We start from the raw sequence: 15,232 nt of genomic DNA, 5'->3' as shown, positions 1-15,232 counted from the left end.
CCAGGCCACCGCCTGCTTCTCTCTCTCTGCTCATCTTAGAAAGCCCTTTCAAAATAAACATTACATTTCCCCTCCCTTTCCCTCAGCACCTTTCACAAACTTCAGCCCTTAATACCCAACTCCCTCACCTGCTTCGTCTCTGTTACACAGGAATAAGAGGAGGCCATTCAGCACCCCCCGAGCCTGCATGCAGGACAAAGCTGTCCATCCATCACCTTAAACATTCACTCCCCCAACTATCGACGTGCGTTGGTAGGAGTGTGTACCATCTACAAGATGCACTGCAGCAACTCAGCAAGGCTCCTTCAACAGCACCTTCCAAACCCTCGACCACTACCACCTAGAAGGACAAAGGCGGTGGATAGATGGAAACACCAGCACCTACAAGTTCCTCCCCAAGTCACTCACCAACCTGACTTGGAAATATATCACCGTTCCTTCACTGTCGCTGGGTCAAAATCCTGGAACTCCCTCCCTAACAGCACTGTGGGTGTACCTACACCACATGGACTGCAGCAGCTCAAGAAGGCAGCTCACCACCACCTTCTCATGGGGCAATTAGGGATGGGCAATAAATGTTGGCCTCGTCAGCGTTGCCAATGCAACCCCGAGAATGAATGATACAAAGCCAAAAACCCTGTTCCTCTTCCAAATAAATCACCTCCAGCAAGCAAAAGCCTAATGATATGCTCATGGAATCTTGCTGTGCACAAAGGTGTTTTAGTCCCCAAACGAACACAAATTACTGAAGGGCATTTGAAGATCTAAACAGGACAAGTGTTACAGCGAACTCCCCTGAAAAACCCCATACCAGTGATTGAGGTATTCAACTGCAATTGCATCGTACAGCATTCAATAAAAGAATCCTGAAGCTTTTACTTGTTGATTCTTTTTGATTTGGGGCTGGGGCTTAATGGAGGGTCTAAAGGATCCGGTGGGGGGGATTTGCATTAACCTGCGTTCCTCCCACTGCCTGGGTGCTGGCGGGGGTTGGGGTGGGCGTGAAGGTTCCACGGCTGGTCCACCAGTTCTGGAGGTGTCCAGACTTTGAACTAATTGGCCTCTGTCTCCCTCAGGGATGAGTGAGGGTTTCAGCAGTAGATCAGCTGAGATGGGTACAAAGTCAGCGTTGGCCTGGAGGTGGAAATAGGCGGTGATAGTGAGGGCAGGAATATGAGGTCGGAAGCTCATCTCGTGACACCAACGTTGTGGACAGACCGGCTTAATCTCAGACTCAGGTCGAAGCCGCCACTGGAGTGTGACACACGTGTCGGAACGGCGATCGTGCGCACAGCGGGTCACACGTGAACGAAAAGGGATGCGTGCGCAGAGTTGGTCACATGTTTCGGAACGGCGTTGTGTACGCAAAGCGGGTCACACGTGACCGAAAGGCGATGCGTGCGCAGAGCGGGTCACATGACAACGGCGAAGCGTTCGTTTTGGTCGCACGTGACAGCACAGCGATGCGTGCGCAGAGCGGGTCACACGTGACGGAAAGGCGCTTCGTGCGCAGACCGAGTCAGGTGACGGAACGCCAATACGTGTGGAGCGGCTCACGTGACGGAACGGCGGTGCGTGCGCAGAGCTGGTCACACGTGATGGAACGGCGGTTTCTGCGCAGAGCTGGTCACACGTGACGAAATGGTAGTGCGTGCCCACAGCGGGTCACACGTGGTGAAAGGAACCCAAGTGCGCATAGCATGTCGCCTGTGGGAGCCAAGACGGAGAGCCGCATGCGAAGTGCCCGCCCTTATTGCCCTGTGGCAGGAGAGGCTCCGGGTCACGGGCTGTTTCCCCTCGAGCTGCCCGCCAGCACATTGGGGCTCAGGGGTGCCTTGGCACAAAGTGCGTTTCTCTGCCTTCTCACGTGACCATACCTGTAGGGGAACGTGGTGACATCGTCCCGCTTGTGCGCGCGCAGCAGTAGCTCATTGTTGGAGGCAGTCTGTGTAGACGACATCACGCTCGATGGGCAGAATGCTGGCTACATTGCGCTTCCGCGTAAATTCAAACAAATTCTGCCGTTATTTCGGTTAATGCGAGAGACGTCCTTGCGCGTGCGCAGCGCGACGAGGAAAGAGCGCCAAATCAGAGCAGAAGGAGTTTTATTCCAGTTTTTGGGCACCTGAGACATTTATCCTTTATTTCTCACATCGGGACAATTTTAAAGGCAACTAAGATGAGTGTTGCTTGCTGGCTGAACATTTCATTTTCTTTTCATCAACAGAGCCAATGGCCGCCGAAGCCACATTCCGCCCTTTTTCCCCTGGGTCCAAATCTATTTCCATCCACTGGATTTTTAACCTGTCCTTCCCTGTGGTATAAAGGGTCAACAGAATGGATATGTCGATCTTTGGGTCACATGACGGTGTGACATTGATACCAGGCAGTCGTGTACCAGGTCTCCGTAGGGACGGGGAATTGGGCAGCCCTGGGGTGGGGGTTGGGTGGGGGGGGGGATGTGCCTGCCCGGGTCACTCGCGACGTAAACGCTGTAAATAGGGTCAATAAACTGGCTTTCAAGTCGATAGCCGGATACGCCCCTGGCTCCTTCCTCACGACAATCCTGGCCTCGCACGTCCTACAACATTCCCCGGGTCACCAGAACCTTCAGGGCACAGAAGGAGGCCGTTCGGCCCATCGTGCCTGCGCTCGCTCTCCAAAGGAGCATCATGACCTGGTGCCATTGCCCTGCCTTTTCCCCGTTCCCCCTGCACCGCCTGCGTTGTTCGGGTTGGGGGGGTTATTGTTACGGTCGACCCTCTTGTGCCTTCCACAACTGGAGGCCGCCCTCAGTATTGGAAGGTAACCTGTGTTAGTGTTTGTCGTGAGGAAGCTCGGCGTTACCCATCCCCGCCCCCCAACCCCTGCCAGGCTACTCCCTGGATTACCGGCCGGGAACTGCTTTCCTGCGCCGGGCTCCATTTTAATTCCGCCCCCAACCCCCCCTCATGAACAAACCACCTGCGTCCCTCGGCCCATGTTTCCTGCGTTATCCGATGGCAGCCTTCCCGATGGCCACATCCTTCAGTGGACCCACCTGAGCCGGTTCCCCGCCCACTCTCGCAAGCCTGGACTCGGAGAGAGAGAGGGAACTGCAACCCTTTCAGTTGGGAATCGGGGGGAGGGGTGCGTTTTGGCGGGTAACGTGGCCTGTTTGCGCATCCTGTAATGTGCCTTACTTTGCCTCGCTGTGTTAAGGCTGCTGTTTGAATGCGGGTTAATTTTGTGGTCACAGGCCACGCGGATCCTCTCCCAGTTAATCAGCTCCCGACCCCCGCACCCCCTCCGCTCGAGAGGGAGGACAAGAGACGGTGAATCCAGATCCCCAGCCACTTTAAATAGACCTCGGTGAAGCTGCACAGCGTCCAGTGCGGGCAGCCACACGCCCGTCCCGCTGGAATGAGACCGAATCAGAGGCGGGTGGGCCTTGAGTTAAGGTCAGGTTTGCAGCACCGATGCAGTTTTGCATTGAGATGCCGAACCCACCCCTGCTTCCAGCGGCTCCCCCTGGTAACAATCTGTGTTGCCGTCAGGGTGCTGCAGTGGCTGGTGGGCCATGCTGACTGGCCATGGCTGGCAGTAGTATGGGCACCTCTTTACCTCTCAGCAGCTGGGCAGGGCACCGGAAGTACTGGCGCAACTGAACCCCCAAGGCCTTCGTATGTTGTGTCGAACATACCCTAGATCTTTGCTTTAAGTCGCCCCACTTGGCGTTATTTATGAATCTCAGCCTCTCCTTTCACTGCCTTGAATCCTCTGTGTCCTCGTCCATTGCTTCAGTGTATCAGCAATGTGGGCTCTTGTCTCATCTTCATGCTGCTCCACAGACTTTTCCATGTCTCCCTCCCAACCTCACTCACTGGCTCAGCCTCCAGTTGCGTCTTCCAACCCGATCCGAAACCTTAGCTCACAGTCATGGCTCTCAGCCTTTTCCCGTTTTGCACCAGCTTCTTTCAGCTCTCACCGTTTGTCAGCCAAACAGCTGCACCCTCCCTGTCCCCAAACATTCCCAGACACCAATCTGAAGACTATATCCTGTTTAACACACATTTTCTCCCTTTCCCACCAGCATGGTACCTTCATTCAGTCATTAATAATTGTGTTTCAAACATATCTCTGTGGGAAAGCGCTGCCGAGATCAATGAATCGGTTTGCACCATTCGATGCAGCGACAAAGCTGGAAATTTCACCACAGATCGTTTCAAACTGTTGCTTCGATCAGTAATTTATCTCCTTCCTTTTCTTTCTCTTCCAGTTAACTCGGTGATGATTGTGATCACCTGGTGAAAGCACGGTCTCTCGAAATGTGTCACTCACTATGTGGTGGGAATGGCAGTGGCCCGAACCCCTGGTCATTTTCACTAATCCCATATTGAGCTGAACCGTTCCGATGTGTTTCCCAAGTACGTTTCTGTTCATTATTCCCATGTGTAGTCTTATTCTCTGCTTTGATTTTGCCCAACTGCTGTTTTCTGTGTGGCTCACAGTCACTTTTACCTTTGCTTGATTTCTGGCCACATGTTGTGAGAATCTGAAAAGCAAATGTTGCACTGAGAAAATGGAAGATGTGGTTCTAGGAATAGTGAGTGTGCTGGGTTGTTCAGAGTCTGTCCCCTGGCATTTCACACAGGATATACAGATGATATAATTGATAATGTTTCTGGGTGTTGTGTCCATAAAATGAGCTTTTTTTACTTTCCACATATGGGTCACATTTGAAATGTTAGACAACATGTTAACCCCTTGTCCCCCTTTCTGATTTTTCTGCTCAATATTCCGACGGTCAGACATACTTTAGTGACCAGTTAAGTCTGCAGGGGAGTCTGAGTCCGCAGCAGTGGAGAGAATCACAAGGACCCAGAGATGGAGAACCAAAGAAATCCATCATTTTACTCTTCAGCATATCCAGCAGTTTTATACTGTTGTTGGTGACCTGGGTTGTATATAACACTTATGCGTGAATTATATAATCAGTGTTATTACTCCTACACTGATCCTGATTTTATCACAGAACAAACATGAAAGGCGCCGCAGGTTCTCATTTCCTGCACCGACAAGGGTGACCCAGATTAAAATAAGGGCTCTCCCATTTAAGAAAGATAAGAGGAGGAATTTCTTCCTTCAGGGGATCGTTATTCTTTGGAATTCTCTCCCCCAGTGAGAAGTGGAGCCTGAGCCATTTAATATATTCAAGACTGAGTTAGGCAGATAATTGATTGATAAGGGAGCCAAGGATTATTGGGGATGGGCAACGAAGTGGAGTTAAAGTCACAATCAGATCAGCCATATTTTTTATTCATTTATGTGATGTGGGTGTCGCTGGCTAGCCAGCATTTATTGCCCACCCCTAATTGCCTCATTGTTCAGAGGGCATTTAAAAGTCAAGCACATAGCTGTGGGTGTGGTGCCACATGTAGACCATGAATGGCAGAGCAGGCTTGAGGAGTCGAATGCCTACTCCTGCTCCTGTTTCTTATGTTCTTGGGAGCTGAAGAACACAGTGAAATATCCACTCAAGCTCATTGTTAAATCAGGAGGAGCTAAAGGGTTTCAAACACTGGAACTCAATCCCATTTCATAGTCGATCTCCTGCACTCCTCACAGGGACAGAAAGTACATTTAAATGAGCAGCACAGAGCCTGAAATAATCATAAATCTGATTCTTGTTACATCAATAAGACATGAAAAGAAATCAAAACTGTATGTATCAAAACTTTATTCTTTTTGCTGTTTTAAAATGGACTTCTGATGAACCACAAGATGGCTGCTACAGGTCACATGAGTCACAAGATTGGCCATCTGTTCTGGAAGGTCCTAACAAAGACTACAAGAAAAAAGGAGTTCCAACTCCCATCCTTGTGTAATCTCACACCCGAAGGCCACATTATTATCACAAAATTAGATGGCCAACAGGCAAACTGACTCTCCCAGCTGGGACGATAACAAAGACAGACTCATCAAAACTCTTGATACCTGAAGAAGTGTTAACAGCCACCATTTTTCTCATAAGGCAAACAGTGGATTTTAGCCAGGAGTGCAGAAAGCTGCTTGCGAGGCTGCAATTAACTCATTAATGTGCCATTTAAAAAAATGTGTTCATGGAATGTGTGCTGGGCCAGCATTTATTGCCCATCCCTAATTGCTCTTGTTCAGAGGGCATTTAAGAGTCGAGCACATTGCTGTGGGTCTGGAGTCACATGTTGGCCAGACCATGCAAGGACAGCAGATTTCCTTCCCTAAAGGGCATTCGTGAACCAGATGGGTTTTTACGACAATCGACAATGGTTTCTACGTCATCATCAGACTTTTAACTCCAGATTCAAATTTCAGCATGTGCCCAGAGCATTACCCTGGTTCTCTGGATTACAAGCCTAGTGTCAATACCACTATTCCACCACCTCCCCATGTGTTACATGACGCCATGCGTCTGGCCTTTTGGATGATTTTAATATTACATTTCTAGCCTCACAGCTCTGACTGCTGCTTTAACACCAATATTGACCCTCTGATAGTGCAGAACTCCCTCAGTACTGACCCTCTGACAATGCAGAACTCCCTCAGTACTGCCCGCTGACAGTGCAGCACGCCCTCAGTACTGATCCTCCGACAGTGCAGCACTCCCTCAGGAGTGACTCTCAGTGTGTTCAGCACTCCCTCAGTACTGACTCTCTGACAATGCAGCACCCCCTCGGTACTTACCCTCTGACTATGCAGCTCTCCCTCAGTACTGATCCTCCGACAGTGCAGCACTCCCTCAGTAATGACCCCAGACAGTGCAGCAGTGCCTCAGTACTGAAACTCAGGCAGTGCAGAACTCCCTCAGTACTGACCCTCCGACAGTGCAGCACTCCATCAGTACTGACCCTTCCACGTTGCAGTAGTCACTCAGTATTGAACCTCCGATCATGCAGCGTTCCCTTAGTAGTGACCCTCCAAGAGTGCAGCATTCCTTCAGTACTGACACTCTGTGTGTAGCACTCCTTCAATATAGTTCTTCCGACAGTGCAGTTCTCCCACAATACTGACCCTCCCACAGTGCCGTGTTCCCTCAGTACTGATGCTCTGATAGTGCAGCACTCCCTCAGTGCAGACCCTCCGACAGTGCAGAACGCCCTCAGTACACCACTTCCAACAGTTCAGCACTCCTTCAGCACTGACCCCCGGATAGTGCAGCACCCCCTCAGTACTGACCCTCTGACAGTGCAGCACTCCCTCAGCACTGACGCCCGGATAGTGCAGTCCCTCAGTACTGACCCCCGGATAGTGCTGCGTTCCCACATTACTGACCCTCCGACAGTGCAACACTCCCTCAGTACTGACCCCTGGATAGAGCAGCACCCCCTCAGTACTCGCCTTCCAACAGTGCAGCACTCCCTCAGTGCTGACCCCCGGATAGTGCAGTGTTCTCTCAGCACTGACCCCCCGACAGTGCAGCACCCCCTCAGTACTGACCCTCTGTGTGCAGCACTCCCTCAGCACTGACCCTCCGACAGTGCATAACTCCCTAAGTACTCACGTTCTGACAGTGCAGCACTCCCTCAGTACTCACCTTCCAAGAGTGCAGCACTCCCTCAGCACTGACACCCGGATAGTGCAGTGTTCCCTCAGTCCTGACACTCCGACAGTGCAGCACTCCCTCAACACTGACTCGCCGACAGTGCAGCACTCCCTCAGCACTGACCCTCCGACAGTGCAGCACTCCCTCAGCACTGACCCCTGAATAGTGCAGAACTCCCTCAGTACTGATCCTCTGACAGTGCAGCACTCCCTCAGTACTGAGCCTTCAACATTTCAGTACTCACTCAGTACTGAACCTCCGACCATGCAGCGTTCCCTCAGTAGTCACCCTCCAACAGTGCAGCACTCCCTTCAGTACTGACCCTCTGTGTGCAGCACTCCTTCAATATAGTCCTTCCGACAGTGCAGTTCTCCCTCAGTACTGACCCTCTGACAGTGCAGCACTCCCTCAGTACTCCCCTTCCAACAGTGCAGCACTCCCTCAGCACTGATCCCCGGATAGTGAAGCACTCCCTCACTACTGATCCTATGACAGTGCAGTGCTCCCTCAGTACTGACCCTCTGACAGTGCAGCACTCCCTCATTATTGACCCTCTGACAATGCAGAACTCCCTTAGTACTGACCCCTGGATAGTGCAGCACTCGCTCAGTACTGATCCTCCGACAGTGCAGCACTCCCTCAGTCCTGACTCTCTGACAGTGCAGTACTCCCTCAGTACTGACCCTCTGGCAGTGCAGAACTCCTTCAGTACTGACCCTCCGATAGTGGAGCACTCCCTCAGTCCTGACACTCCGACAGTGCAGTACTCCCTCAGTACTGACCCTCCGACACTGCAGCACTCCCTCAGTCCTGACTCTCCAACAGTGCAGCACTCCCTCATTACTGTCCCTCCAACAGTGCAGCACTCCCTCAGTACTGACCGTCCGACAGTGCGGTATTCCCTCAGTACTGACCCACGGATAGTGCTGCGTTCCCACATTACTGACCCTCCGACAGTGCAGCCCTCCCTCAGTACTGACCCCCAGATAGTGCAGCACTCCCTCAGTACTGTCCCTCCGACAGTGCAGCACTCCCTCATTACTGACCCTCAGTGTGCAGCACTCCTTCAATATAGTACTTCCAACAGTGCAGTTCTCCCTCAGTACTGACCCTCCGACAGTGCAGCACTCCCTCAGTACTGACCCTTCAACATTGCAGTACTCACTCAGTACTGAACCTCCGATCATGCAGCACTCCCTCTGTACTGACGCTCTGACAGTGCAGCACTCCCTCAGTACTGATCTTCTGACAGTGCAGCACTCCCTCAGTTCTGACGCCCGGATAGTGCAGCACTCCCTCAGTACTGATCCTCTGACAGTGCAGCACTCCCTCAGTGGTGATCCTCCGCGTTCAGCAGGTGTTCAGAAAATCTGAAATGTTCTATTTGTTATCGTATCTATCCAGTTGAAGGATCGAATTGAAGAGGAGTCGAAAAGGAAAGTGGAATTTCTTCATGCACTCATACATTGCTCGCAAGTTGTAGCTGGGATCAATTACTTCGTGAAAGTATGAAAACATAAATAACTTGCAGTTATCTAGCAATTTGAACGCACTAAAATGCCTCAGGTTACTTGGGGTGTTACTCAGACAGAAATTTGACAGCGACCTACAGAAATATGGAACACGTTCGGTGTAGCTACATGAAAGACGAAAGGTTTAGGGAAAATCTTAAGTTAGGACACAAAGATGGAGCGGTTCAGGGAGGGATCTCCAGGGCTTAGGGTACAGGCTGGGGAAGTTACGGCAGAAAATTGGGGGAAATCATGGGATTAACAAGAAACCAGAACTGTGCGAGCTCAGAGACAAGTGAGGAATATTGGTGCTGGAGGAGGTTACAGAGATAGGGAGAGTGGTAGGGGCTGGAGGAGGTTACAGAGATAGGGAGGGATGTAGGGACTTGAGGTGGTTACAGAGATAGGGAGGGATGTAGGGGCTGGAGGAGGTTACAGAGATAGGGAGCGTTGTAGGGGGCTGGAGGAGGTTACAGAGATAGGCAGGGATGTAGGGGCTGGAGGAGGTTACATAGATAAAAAGGGAGGGTTGTAGGGGATGGAGGAGGTTACAGAGATAGGGGGGGTTGTAGGGGCTGGAGGACGTTACAGAGATAGGGAGGGTTGTAGAACTGGAGGAGGTTACAGAGATAGGGAGCGATGTAGGGGCTTGAGGAGGTTACAGAGATAGGGAGGGATGTAGGGGCTTGAGGAGGTTACAGAGATAGGGAGGGATGTAGGGGCTGGAGGAGCTTACAGAGATAGGGAGGGTTGTAGGGGGCTGGAGGAGGTTACAGAGATAGGGAGGGACGTAGGGGCTGGAGGAGGTTACATAGATAAAAAGGGAGGGTTGTAGGGGCTGGAGGAGGTTACAGATATAGGGAGGGTTGTAGGCGGCTGGAGGAGGTTACAGAGATAGGGAGCATTGTAGGGGCTGGAGAGGTTACAGAGATAGGGAAGGATGGAGGGGATGGAGGAGGTTACAGAGATAGGGGGGGTTGTAGGGGCTGGAGGACGTTACAGAGATAGGGAGGGTTGTAGAACTGGAGGAGGTTACAGAGATAGGGAGCGATGTAGGGGCTTGAGGAGGTTACAGAGATAGGGAGGGATGTAGGGGCTTGAGGAGGTTACAGAGATAGAGAGGGATGTAGGGGCTGGAGGAGGTTACAGAGATAGGGAGGGTTGTAGGGGGCTGGAGGAGGTTACAGAGATAGGGAGGGACGTAGGGGCTGGAGGAGGTTACATAGATAAAAAGGGAGGGTTGTAGGGGCTGGAGGAGGTTACAGATATCGGGAGGGTTGTAGGCGGCTGGAGGAGGTTACAGAGATAGGGAGCATTGTAGGGGCTGGAGAGGTTACAGAGATAGGGAAGGATGGAGGGGCTGGAGGAGGTTACAGAGATAGGGAGGGTTTTAGGGGCTACAGGAGGTTACAGAGATAGGGAGGGTGGTAGGGGCTGGAGGAGGTTACAGAGATAGGAAGGAATGTATGGGCTCGAGAGGTTACAGAGATAGGGAGGGTAGTAGGGGCTGGAGGAGGTTAGAGAGGTAGGGAGGGTTGAAGGGGCTGGAGGAGGTTACACAGATAGGGAGGATTGTAGGGGCTGGAGGAGGTTACAGAGATAGGGAGGGTTGAAGGGGCTGGAGGAGGTTACACAGATAGGCAGGATTGTAGGGCCTGGAGGAGGTTACAGAGATAGGGAGTGTGGTAGTGCCTGGAGGATATTACAGAGATACGGAGGGTTGTAGGGGCTGGAGGAGGTTACAGGGATAGGATGGATTGTAGGGGCTGGAGGAGGTTACAGAGATAGGGAGGGTTGTAGGGGCTGGAGGAGGTTACAGAGATAGGGAGGGTTGCAGAGGCTGGAGGAGGTTACAGTGATTGGGAGGGGCGTAGGGACTGGAAGATGTGACAGGGATAGAGTGGGTTGCAGAGGCTGGAGGAAGTTACAGAGATAGGGAGTGTAGTGGGGGCTGGAGGGGGTAACAGAGATAGGGAGCATGGTAGGGGCTGGAGGAGGTTACAGAGATAGGGAGGGTTGTAGTGGCTGGAGGAGGTTACAGAGATAGGATTGTAGGGGCTGGAGGAGGTTACAGGCATAGGGAGGATTGTAGGGGCTGGAGGAGGTTACAGAGATAGGGAGGATTGTAGGGGCTGGAGGAGGTTACAGAGATTGGGAGGATTGTAGAGGCTGGCAGAGGTTACTGAGATATGGAGGTTTGTAGGGGCTGGAGGCGTTTACAGAGATAGGGAGGATTGTAGAGGCTGGCGGAGGTTACAGAGATAGGGAGGGTTGCAGATGCTGGCGGAGGTTACAGAGATAGGGAGGGTTGCAGAGGCTGGCGGAGGGTACAGAGATAGGGAGGGTTGCAGAGGCTGGAGGAGGTTACAGAGATAGGGAGGGTTGCAGAGGCTGGCGGAGGGTACAGAGATAGGGAGCATTGCAGAGGCTGGAGGAGGTTACAGAGATAGGGAGCATTGCAGAGGCTGGAGGAAGCTATGGAGATGGGGAGGATTGTGGGCGCTGGATGAGGTTACAGACAGAGTGAACGTTGTTACTGTACTGACGCAGCACTGCACTGTCACAGGGTCAGGGATACGGAGGGAGTGTCATTCTGTCGAAGGCGTAGCGCTGAGGGTGTGCTGCATTGTCGGAGGGACAGTTGTGAGAAATTTCCTTTGCAAACCGATTGGTCTCCTTATTGTTTTTAGGTTGTTTTTGTGGCTGGGAATGCTGCTGAATGCATCCATATTCGTGTATTCAAGCCAGTGGCCGGTGAGAAACCTTCATTGGTGAAATTCGAGACTAACAAGAAAGTATCCGACGAGATTACTTCCTTCGGTTAAAAGCCAGGCCCAGGCCACCGCCTGCTTCTCTCTCTGCTCAGCTTAGAAAGCGCTTTCAAAATAAACATTACATTTCCCCTCCCTTTCCCTCAGCACCTTTCACAAACTTCAGCCCTTAATATCCAACTCCCTCACCTGCTTCGTCTCTGTTACACAGGAATAAGAGGAGGCCATTCAGCACCCCCCGAGCCTGCATGCAGGACAAAGCTGTCCATCCATCACCTTAAACATTCACTCCCCCAACTATCGACGTGCGTTGGTAGGAGTGTGTACCATCTACAAGATGCACTGCAGCAACTCAGCAAGGCTCCTTCAACAGCACCTTCCAAACCCTCGACCACTACCACCTAGAAGGACAAAGGCGGTGGATAGATGGAAACACCAGCACCTACAAGTTCCTCCCCAAGTCACTCACCAACCTGACTTGGAAATATATCACCGTTCCTTCACTGTCGCTGGGTCAAAATCCTGGAACTCCCTCCCTAACAGCACTGTGGGTGTACCTACACCACATGGACTGCAGCGGCTCAAGAAGGCTGCTCAGCACCGCCTGCTCAAGGAGCAATTAGGGATGGGCAATAAATGAAGGCCTCGTTAGCGATGCCAATGCAACCCTAGAATGAATGATACAAAGCCAAAAACCCTGTTCCTCTTCCAAATAAATCACCTCCAGCAAGCAAAAGCCTAATGATATGCTCATGGAATCTTGCTGTGCACAAAGGTGTTTTAGTCCCCAAACGAACACAAATTACTGAAGGGCATTTGAAGATCTAAACAGGACAAGTGGTACAGCGAACTCCCCTGAAAAACCCCATACCAGTGATTGAGGTATTCAACTGCAATTGCATCGTACAGCATTCAATAAAAGAATCCTGAAGCTTTTACTTGTTGATTCTTTTTGATTTTGGGGCTGGGGCTTAATGGAGGGTCTAAAGGATCCGGTGGGGGGATTTGCATTAACCTGCGTTCCTCCCACTGCCTGGGTGCTGGCGGGGGTTGGGGTGGGCGTGAAGGTTCCACGGCTGGTCCACCAGTTCTGGAGGTGTCCAGACTTTGAACTAATTGGCCTCTGTCTCCCTCAGGGATGAGTGAGGGTTTCAGCAGTAGATCAGCTGAGATGGGGACAAAGTCAGCGTTGGCCTGGAGGTGGAAATAGGCGGTGATAGTGAGGGCAGGAATATGAGGTCGGAAGCTCATCTCGTGACACGAAAGTTGTGGACAGACCGGCTTAATCTCAGACTGAGGTCGAAGCCGCCACTGGAGTGTGACACACGTGTCGGAACGGCGATGGCGCGCACAGCGGGTCACACGTGAAGGAAGTGGGATGCGTGCGCACAGCCGGCCAGACGTGTCGGAACGGCGATGCGTGCGCACAGCGGGTCACACGTGAGCGAAGAGGGATGCGTGCGCAGAGCTGGTCACATGTGACGGAACGGCGTATGTACGCAAAGCGGGTCACACGTGACCGAAAGGCGATGCGTGCGCAAAGCGGTTCACACATGACATATCGGCGATGCGTGCGCAAAGCGGGTCACACGTGACGGAAAGACGATGCGTGCGCAGACCGGGTCAGGTGACGGAACGGCGATGCGTGTGCAGAGCGGTTCACGTGGCGGAACGGCGGTGCGTGCGCAGGGCTGGTCACATGTGATGGAACGGCAGTTTCTGCGCTCAGCTGGTCACACGTGACGAAACCGCGGTGCGTGCGCAGAGCTGGTCACACGTGACGGAACGGCTGTGCGTGCCCACAGCGGGTCACACATGGTGAAAGGAACCCAAGTGCGCATAGCGTGTCGCCTGTGGGAGCCAAGACGGAGAGCCGCATGCGAAGTGCCCGCCCTTACTGCCCTGTGGCAGGGGAGGCTCCGGGTCACGGGCTGTTTCCCGTCGAGCTCCCCGCCGGCACATTGGCTCAGGGGCGCCTTGGCGCTAAGTGCGTGTCTCTGCCTTCTCACGTGACTATTCTTGTAGGGGAACGTGCTGACATCGCCCCGCTTGCGCGCGTGCAGAAGTAGCTCATTGTTGGACGCAGTGTGTGTAGACGCCATCACGCTCGATGGGCAGAATGTTGGCTACCTTGCGCTTGCGCATAAATTCAAACAAATTCTGCCGTTATTTCGGTTAATGCGAGAGACGTCCTTGCGCGTGCGCAGCGCGACGAGGAAGGAGCGCCAAATCAGAGCAGAAGGAGTTTTATTCCAGTTTTTGGGCACCTGAGACATTTATCCTTTATTTCTCACATCGGGACAATTTTAAAGGCAACTAAGATGAGTGTTGCTTGCTGGCTGAACATTTCATTTTCTTTTCATCAACAGAGCCAATGGCCGCCGAAGCCACATTCCGCCCTTTTTCCCCTGGGTCCAAATCTATTTCCATCCACTGGATTTTTAACCTGTCCTTCCCTGTGGTATAAAGGGTCAACAGAATGGATATGTCGATCTTTGGGTCACATGACGGTGTGACATTGATACCAGGCAGTCGTGTACCAGGTCTCCGTAGGGACGGGGAATTGGGCAGCCCTGGGGTGGGGGTTGGGTGGGGGGGGGGGATGTGCCTGCCCGGGTCACTCGCGACGTAAACGCTGTAAATAGGGTCAATAAACTGGCTTTCAAGTCGATAGCCGGATACGCCCCTGGCTCCTTCCTCACGACAATCCTGGCCTCGCACGTCCTACAACATTCCCCGGGTCACCAGAACCTTCAGGGCACAGAAGGAGGCCGTTCGGCCCATCGTGCCTGCGCTCGCTCTCCAAAGGAGCATCATGACCTGGTGCCATTGCCCTGCCTTTTCCCCGTTCCCCCTGCACCGCCTGCGTTGTTCGGGTTGGGGGGGTTATTGTTACGGTCGACCCTCTTGTGCCTTCCACAACTGGAGGCCGCCCTCAGTATTGGAAGGTAACCTGTGTTAGTGTTTGTCGTGAGGAAGCTCGGCGTTACCCATCCCCGCCCCCCAACCCCTGCCAGGCTACTCCCTGGATTACCGGCCGGGAACTGCTTTCCTGCGCCAGGCACCATTTTAGTTCCGCCCCATGAAAGAGCGAGGCTGATTTCATGAACATATTTAAATTTAAGTATGATTGAATATATAAGTTGAGTTTGTTGAACATATTTTACACTCAGCGACACTTCACACAGGATATACAGGTGATATAATTGATAATGTTTCTGGGTGTTGTGTCCATAAAATGAACTTTTTTTACTTTCCACAAATGGGTCACATTTGAAATGTTAGACAACATGTTAACCCCTTGTCCCCCTTTCTTTCTGATTTTTCTGCTCAATATTCCGACGGTCAGACATACTTTAGTGACCAGTTAAGTCTGCAGGGGAGTCTGA

This window comes from Cetorhinus maximus, unplaced genomic scaffold (genome assembly GCF_964194155.1).
Source record: "Cetorhinus maximus unplaced genomic scaffold, sCetMax3.hap1.1 HAP1_SCAFFOLD_827, whole genome shotgun sequence".
Lineage (NCBI taxonomy): Eukaryota > Metazoa > Chordata > Chondrichthyes > Lamniformes > Cetorhinidae > Cetorhinus > Cetorhinus maximus.
Note: the sequence above shows the minus strand (reverse complement) of the source record.